Below are 8,270 nucleotides of genomic sequence, written 5' to 3'. Positions count from 1 at the left end.
CCTTAAATGATTAGATGAACATTTTCCCATGTCATTAGACATTGCAAAGGTTTGAACATAAGCTGTGGCGTAGCAGGGAGGAGGAACAAAGGCCAGACAAACTGAAAAGCAGCCTGCCCAACCTTTGAGTATATCTGTATTTTATAACTTCTCTTCTGTGGCCAACACACTGTCTTAAAAGCCGCCACAAACTCCTAGCTCTCTTTCCAGTGAATTACACTGCTCTATGACCAGAGGCCATACTCTGCAAGAGCTATATTCTTGCTTTCCTAAAACCTGTACTGCAAAACTGAATGACAGGGGCAATTGTCAAAGACCTCAGCTTTCACAGTGAAGCAAAAAGGCAAGCGGCCCCTCTGGCCCTGATGGAAATGATTACCAATTTAGGAGTTCCCACAGAGAATCCGCTCTCCATGATGCATGGAAAGATTTCCAGAATATAATCTAATAATAGCAAAATAAATAGAAATTCTAAATAAATACTCCAACGAACCCATTGCCACATCAGTAGTGGAAACCCAGAGTGCTGGCTCTCTCTGAGATTTGCTGTGATCCAGAGCGTGTCCGAGCTATGCACCCAATCTTAATGACATATTGAGATGTGGAAAGACATCGTGCTTTTCCACAGAGAAGAACTGCACCGGAAAAAATGTGGCTCACCCATGATTCCTTGCACAGAGATGACATGCACAGGGATCCTAGCTGAGGCTTGTTCTCCCTTCTGTCTCTTGTCATGTTTTGCCGCTCTGTGTACTATTTCTTTTTCCATTGTAACTCTTATTGTGTTTCCCTGTATCTCATCATGCCTACCATGATGATCAAAAGTTACTATTTTCCAAATAGTTAAAATCCATGCAAAAATACGTACTAATGATGGAAACATGGAAACCATGTTCCAGAAAAAAAGAAAACAAACCCAACTCTATTTGTATCATTTGCCATTTTTAATTTTAAAACCGTCTTGCTCTGAAGCCCTAGATTCCATATTCACAATGTTGCCCAGGTTGACCTTGAACTTGGAACTGTCCTCCTGTGTCAACTTCCCATTGTGGGAAGCACAAGCATGCGCTACCGTGCCCACCTTTCATTTGCATCTTAGCGATGTTCTTTTAGATATTTTTGTTACCATATTCATAGTGTATATAAAACAAACATGTAATTTAATTCTTTTCATAAAAATGAGACTGTCCCACATATAATTTTATACTCTATGTTTTACACATATAGATTGCTAATATGTAAATGTATTAGTAAATGGCCTTCTGCAGCTTTTTTTTTTTTTTTTCAGGTGGCCTGTTTGGAAACAGACTCTCACTATGTGTCTCAGGCAGGCCTTGAATTGAGTTCCTCCTGCCTTTGTCTCCCAAGTGCTGAGGCTGTGAGTGAGCACAGTCACTCCTGGCTACAGCTTCACACTATAAATGGTGATCTATAACATTGAATGCAACATCTAATTCTCTCTCTGTCTTTGTGTGTGTGTGTGCATGCATGTGTGTGCTTGCATGTGTGTGTGGCACACACATGCATATGAGGGTTAGAGAATGTTCTTGGGTATCTTTTTCAACTTCTTCTCCACCGTATATTTTGAGACAGGGTCTCTCAGTGAGTCAGAGACTGGCTGACCAATGAGCCCCAGGGAGTCTCTTGGCTCCACTTCCCCAGCACTGGGCTTGGAGGCACAGGCAGCCACATAAGACTCTTTAAGTGGGTGCTGGAGATCTAAATTTAGGTCTTGATGTTTGCCCAGCAAGCAATTGACTAACTCAGGTTAACTAGTTCCTTGTGGGATGTATACTCATTTTGTCTCTAATTTTTCTATGTAGTGGAAATATTGAATTGATAATTGCATTTTTATTATCAACATTTACACACATTCTTAAATACAAATACATGGTTATTGGTTGGCCATTGTTGGTCTAGTGGTGTTTCTAAGTCTAGTAAACTGTACAGCATCAGGGGCACACTCTGGAGGCTCTCTCCTTTCTCTACTCTGTGGTACATCACAGAGTTGAGCATGATCTTGTACTTTACAGCCACCTTGTTTCCCCGGCAGTTAGGAATTTAGCCTCTGCTAGAGATGAGAGAAGAAGACTTAAAGATCTGACTGGATAAAATGTTTTTATTAATGGAAAAGTCCAGCCCTGCTCCTTGTGGTGAATGCTCAATAAAACTGTTCTCCAGGCACCAAAGTGACAGAAAAAAATGCTACTCGTACAAAAAGATGAATTGGGGGAGTCAAGTGTCAAGGTCAGATCATCTTCTAAGAAGGTACACGGAGAAGGAAGCCCTTCCCATGAGAGACTGCCATCGGGTCCTGAAATCCAACCATTCGCGGGACACCTCAGGTCCTTCTGAGGGCTGCAAATCTCCTTGATCTTTCTGCCTGCGGTGTTTCAGAGATGTTTACAGTAACTGTAACCCAAGACTCTCCTTTCAGGAAAGGAATAAGCGGTAACCTGACCCCAGAAAGCTTTCTGCTCTGGGCTTTTAAAACAGTGAGGAGAAGGGTTGTCCCCACCCCCACCCCCATGGCCTCTCTCCAGGAAGGGAAAGAAGATGGCAAATGCATTCGGTTGCTTTCTAAGGGAACCCCAGGCACTGCAGTGGGCAGTGCCCTACTGTTGTCTCATTGCTTCTTCCCAATCTCATGGAAGGTTCATTAGTGTCCAGTTTTATGGAAGAGGAAAACTGCAATTCAGAGAGTGAGAAAACCTTACTGTTAATTACGTAATTCGCTAGTGACAGACTGGCTATGAACACAGTGTTGTCAGACTTCAAATCCCTTATGTTTCCTTCTAGACTTCCACATTTGAAAAAGCTTCCCTAGGACTGCATTGCCCAGATCGGGATAATTATTCTTTGCTATAAAGCACATGCCTTGACTAGCTAGGCAAGTATGAGCTCTTGAGTGGGGATCCTTTGTCTTGATAGCAATCCTCAGATTCTAAACACAAGGTTTAGGATTCCCGGCTTGGCTGAAAATCCACCTGTACCAGTGACTGCAAAGACAGGTCTCATCCCCTCTGTACTTTGTAAGGGGAGCAAGGTGGGACCCTTCAACTAGAGTCTGTTTATTGCTCAGCCGAGGCAAGGGTAATAGGTTTGGCTGGTTCCATAACTGGGTAGGGCAGACCCTCATTTTCTATTGCTAGAGAGAGCTGAGAGATGCTACATAAAATTCTGGTTAAAAAGGGTATCAGATAATAGTGAAATATTGTTTCAAAGCATGTAGTAGGAAGTTACTTCTTCATCCCGGCCACCCAGAACCGAAATAACGGCACAGAAACTGTATTAATTAAATCACTGCTTGGCCCATTAGTTAGTTCTTAGCTTCTTATTGGCTAACTCTTGCATCTTAATTTAACCCATCTCCATTAATCTGTGTATCACCACGTGGCTGTGCCTTACTGGCAAAGAATCAGCATGTCCGTCTCTGGCAGCTCCATGGCTTCTCTCTGACTCTGCCTTCTTTTTCCCAGCATTCAGTTTCGTTTTCCCCACCTAGCTCCGTTCTGCCCTGCTCTGCTATAGGCGCAAAGCAGTTTCTTCATTAACCAATGGTATTCACAGCATACTGAGGGGAATCCCACTTTCAATGCACTTTCCAGAATTTTACTCAAGTGATGATAACTTGATGGATAAAACGATGACGGAAATAATAAAATGTGGCAGAGGAATGTAGCTTTTCCTTAGCTCTCACTATGTGAGTTACATGTCTTGTTAGTGTGACGAAATTCCCTGACCTTAAAACCTAAAGGAAAGAAGGGTATCATCCATCAAGGTGAAGGAGTCTCCAAGGCAGTGTAATCACACTGTGTCTGCTCTCAGGGGCAAACAGAGCAAACCAGTTCTCGATTTGACTTTCTCTTTTCATTCCGCTCAGGGCCTTAGTTAGACCCAAGGAATGATGCTGCCCACAGTTAAAGATGGTCTTCCCAGGTTCATTGACCTAATCGAAATATCCCTCATGGGCATGCTCACATATAGAGAGCAGCCCTCAGAAGCTCGACTCTTAAGTGACACGTTGACAGTTGACATTAAGCATCACATGATGAGGTAGCGATTCTCTATAAATATTTTGCATATATTCCAGTACCAATCAAGGTACTGCAGTGCATTTCAATCACCAAAAATTGATTCAAAACTAACAAGGTGACAGTTCACCTCTCTAAAAGGCTCCTCCAAATTCAGATGCTAACTTTGCTTTTGAGGACCTAGGCTGCCCACACCTCTTGATGACTTGCTACAAACTTGGAGGTCCCCATGACCACTTTCTGGTTTGATAATTCACGAGAATGGCTCACAGAATTCAGAAAAGCCTTGTGTTTGTGACCATGATTTTATTATAAAGGAAGCAAATCAGGACTAAGCAAATGAAGAGACATGCAGGACTGGCTGGGAGGGTTTTGAGTGGGGAAGTCCTGTACACAGTCCCCGTGGAACCAGGTGTGGAATTCTCCGGGCACATCAATGCATGCACTGTCCAGGAAGACCACTGAGCCCTGGTGTCATGACCTATGGAGTCGCTGAAGCAGAATCCATGACTGAATTCAATCTTGAGCCTCCTCCCCTCCCAAGAGGTCAGAAGTTTGGGCGGATAACCGCTGAACTCAAAGGCCTGCCCTCTCATACATGACTAGCTTTCCTCACAGCCATCCCCCATCTTCGGCCTCTACATTACTATAAACCCATGTATGACCTGGGGGAGGGGCTCATGTCTATAAAGATACCTCAAACTCTTGGGGCATTCCAAAGATTGTAGGTAAATCCTGCATTTTCATAAAGTAAATATTATTTTAATTTTCTCCTCAAAGTATACTATGAAGTTAAAAAAATTTTTACAGTTAAGAAAAGTAGTGCTTTTGGGATCCAGAGATATAAGCATGTGTTCTGGACCTTCTGATCCTTAACTACTATGGGAGAGAATGTTGGTAGGCCCAGTATCCATTGTCCTTTGACCAGGGATGCTGTTAGGTTGTACTCTCCGTCCAGTGTTAGAATGCTATTTACCAGAAGCACAAGCAAATGTGCTACACAGAGTTTCTAGTGATGTCCTTGCTCATAAGCCAGTAGAGCCTTCTACTTTCTCATTCCTTGTTCCTTTAAGCTGGAATAGGAGCTGGTGCCGGTGGTGGGTATACCATCAGTCCTGAAGTGACGTATGTTTACACAGAGTGGGCACGTGCAAAACCAAAGCAAAACGGCTTTGGAACAGAGCCACCCACTTAGCGCAGGACATTCACCTCTCCGTGGGCAGAACTGAGAGAAAGAGAACTATTTCCATCTTCTCAAAGGCTGTGTTCTAACCACCACTGTTACTAACGGGAAGATGTTGCTGTCGGCTAATAGCATTGCTAGTCATAGGCCCGACACTCATCAGTTCAGCTTTACGTGTTGCTCCTTAACCAGCTTCGGCATCAACACAGTCTCTAGAGCGGTGATTCTCAACCTGTGGGTCGCATCCCCTTTGGGGTTTACATATCCGATATTTACATTACAATGCATAACACAAGCAAAATTACAGTCAGGAAGTAACAATAATATCATTTTATGGTTGGGGGTCACCACAACATGAGGAACCGTATTACAGGGTCACAGCATTAGGAAGGTTGAGGACCACTGCTCTAGAGTAACAGTGGTTATTGCTTCTGTTCTCCTCTCTTTGCATCTTGAAATGCTTGGGTGCTGACTTGCTCATTTATAGGATGAGGCTCTTATTCTTCCATAACACTGGACGTCTGTCAGATGATAGTCGAGTTCTTCTGACAAAGGTCACGGCAGGAGACTGGGGAGACCGCCGTAGATTGTCCTGTCTTACAATAATTCAGACTAACACTCAAAAGGCTGCCTTGCTGAACGCAGTTTGTCCTCGGATCGCTCAATTTCATGGAATGTCTTTGAACTGAGCTTGACCTGAAGCTGAGCTGAGCCAGTTTTGTGACTCTTGTTCTTGGTGTTGATGTTTGCCTGGAATCAGCATCAAGGTCCCTTTGCTTTTATTTATTTTCTATAGATTCAAGCACGTTTAAAACTCGGCTTTAGCTCAGCGTGAATATGTCGTTGGAAGCAAAAGAAATGGAATGGACATCAGATTAAAATCAGATACTTGCACCTTTAATCCCAGCACTCGGGAGGCAGAGGCAGGCAGACCTCTGTGAGTTCGAGGCCAGCCTGGTCTACAAGAGCTAGTTCCAGAACAGGCTCCAAAAGCTACAGAGAAACCCTGTGTCGAAAAAACAAAACAAAACAAAACCATATACTTGCAAAGCCTGCAATGACAACAGCAACGCACTCTTCAACCAAGAAACAAGTGCTTTGATCTTGAAGTTAAACAGCATTCTGCTTGCCTCTCAAAAGTTTTGTGGATTCAATATAGATTTTAGCAGCATGTTATAGCTGTGTGCGTGCATGCATGTGTGTGTGCATGCATGTGTTCATATATGCACATGTGTGTACAGGTGCTTGAACCTGTGCGTTCATAGAGGCCAGACGAAGACATCAGGTGTTGTGGTCTATCATTCTCTGCTTTATTCCCTTGAGACAGGGTCTCTCCAGAATCCAGAGTTAGGCCAACCACCAGCAAGCCCTATGATCCTCCTGCTGCCAACCCACAAATAGCTCCAAGGTTATGGGCACGAGTGCAGCTGAGCTCAGCAATTTGTGAGTGCTTAGATTTGAACTCAGGTCTCCATGCTTGAGTAGCAAGCATTGAGCAATCTTTCCAGTGGGGCTGCTTTTTGACAGCCAAAGACCTAGACATATTTACAAGACTGGCCTCTGCTTCTTAAGAAGTATTTTTAAAAGAGGAATCCTGTGTGTATGGCGCACACTTGTTCACAGGTGTGTTCAGGTGTGTGTGTAAATGTATGTATATGGAGACCAGAAGTGGACATTGTGTATCTTTCTCAATCATATTCTACTTTTATTTACTGAGACAATGTCTCCTACTGAACCCAGAACTTAATAGCTTGCTTTGGGTTCCCCCATCCCCACCTACCAAATACAGGAATTCGAGGTAGCCTAATCTGGCTTCCCAACAGCTTTCTGGGGGTGCTATGAATCTAAACTCCAGTCCTCACAACTAGGTTGCGAGTGTTTTATCCATGGAGTCATTTCCCCAGCCCCCAAGAAATCTTTTGAGGAAGTGGTTTAATTTATGTTTATTTGGAACCTAGAGACTAGTATGGTTATTTATATTGCCTGGGACTCTCAAGCTACCTGTAATATTTAAAAACAAAAGTTCTTATATGTGTAAGAGAAGATGAAGTGGAGTTAAAGATCAAAGCTTTCTCACCTTCTGTTTGGGTTTCAGAGAGCACTTTCATGGTGGGAGATGAAAGACGGGGTCTCCCTGGGGTCCACTCATAAGCCCTTCAAAGCACTGTGTTTACATTTGCAAGGCTGAGAGTAAAGAGCCAGAGAACTGTGGATTGGAAGGTATCAATCAACAAGAAGAGGAAAGGCATCTTTTCAAAACTGAAGTGGACAACCCACAAATTCCTGTGTGCTTTGGAAACCTGGTGCCCAGTGTAGCATTGGAGGGAGATGGGGCTTAACAGACAGTAAATTGTTACAAGGAGAGGAGGCTCCTTGTTTGTCCCAACTGCCTGACTATCTTACACCTGAAATAACCACACAGAAATTGTATTAATTAAATCACTGCCTGGCCCATTAGCTCTAGCCTCTTATTGGCTCACTCTCACATCTTGATTTAAGGCATTTCTATTAATCTGTATATCACCATGAGGTTGTGGCTTACTGGGAAAGATTCAGCGTGTCTGACCTGGCAGCTCCATGGCGGTTCTCTGACTCTGCTTTCTTCCTCCCAGAATTCAGTTCTGTCTTCTCCGCCTACCTAAGTTCTGCCCTATCAGGCCAAGCAGTTTCTTTATTGATTAACCAATGAAAGCAACACATAAACAGAAGGACCTCCTTCACCAGTAAATGGGCATGGAAGCTCCATCCTGATAATCCTCTTATCATGTTGTCTCAAAAGAATGCCACTTATTGCTAGAGTAGAGTCTGTAAAATGCAGCTCATCCTGACTTCCTCTCTCGCTGGCTCCTTCTTGTCTTCCCATTCTCTGCTATGCTGCAATTCAGTTCACCAGAGTTAAGCAACTGCCAGTGGCATATCTTTGGACTCCTCAGACTCAGAACCATTATGGAAATAAACTTCTCTTCTGGGTAAGTTGCCTAGTCTCGGGTAACAAGCAACAACAAAAATGACAAAGACACTCCCATTTATTCGTCATGTGGAAGTAGCCATGA

The sequence above is a fragment of the Alexandromys fortis genome, unplaced genomic scaffold (assembly GCF_014885135.2).
Source record: "Alexandromys fortis isolate MF-2015 unplaced genomic scaffold, M_Fortis_MF-2015_v1.1 scaffold_82, whole genome shotgun sequence".
NCBI classification, from domain to species: Eukaryota; Metazoa; Chordata; class Mammalia; order Rodentia; family Cricetidae; genus Alexandromys; species Alexandromys fortis.
This window is presented reverse-complemented; position numbering follows the sequence as displayed.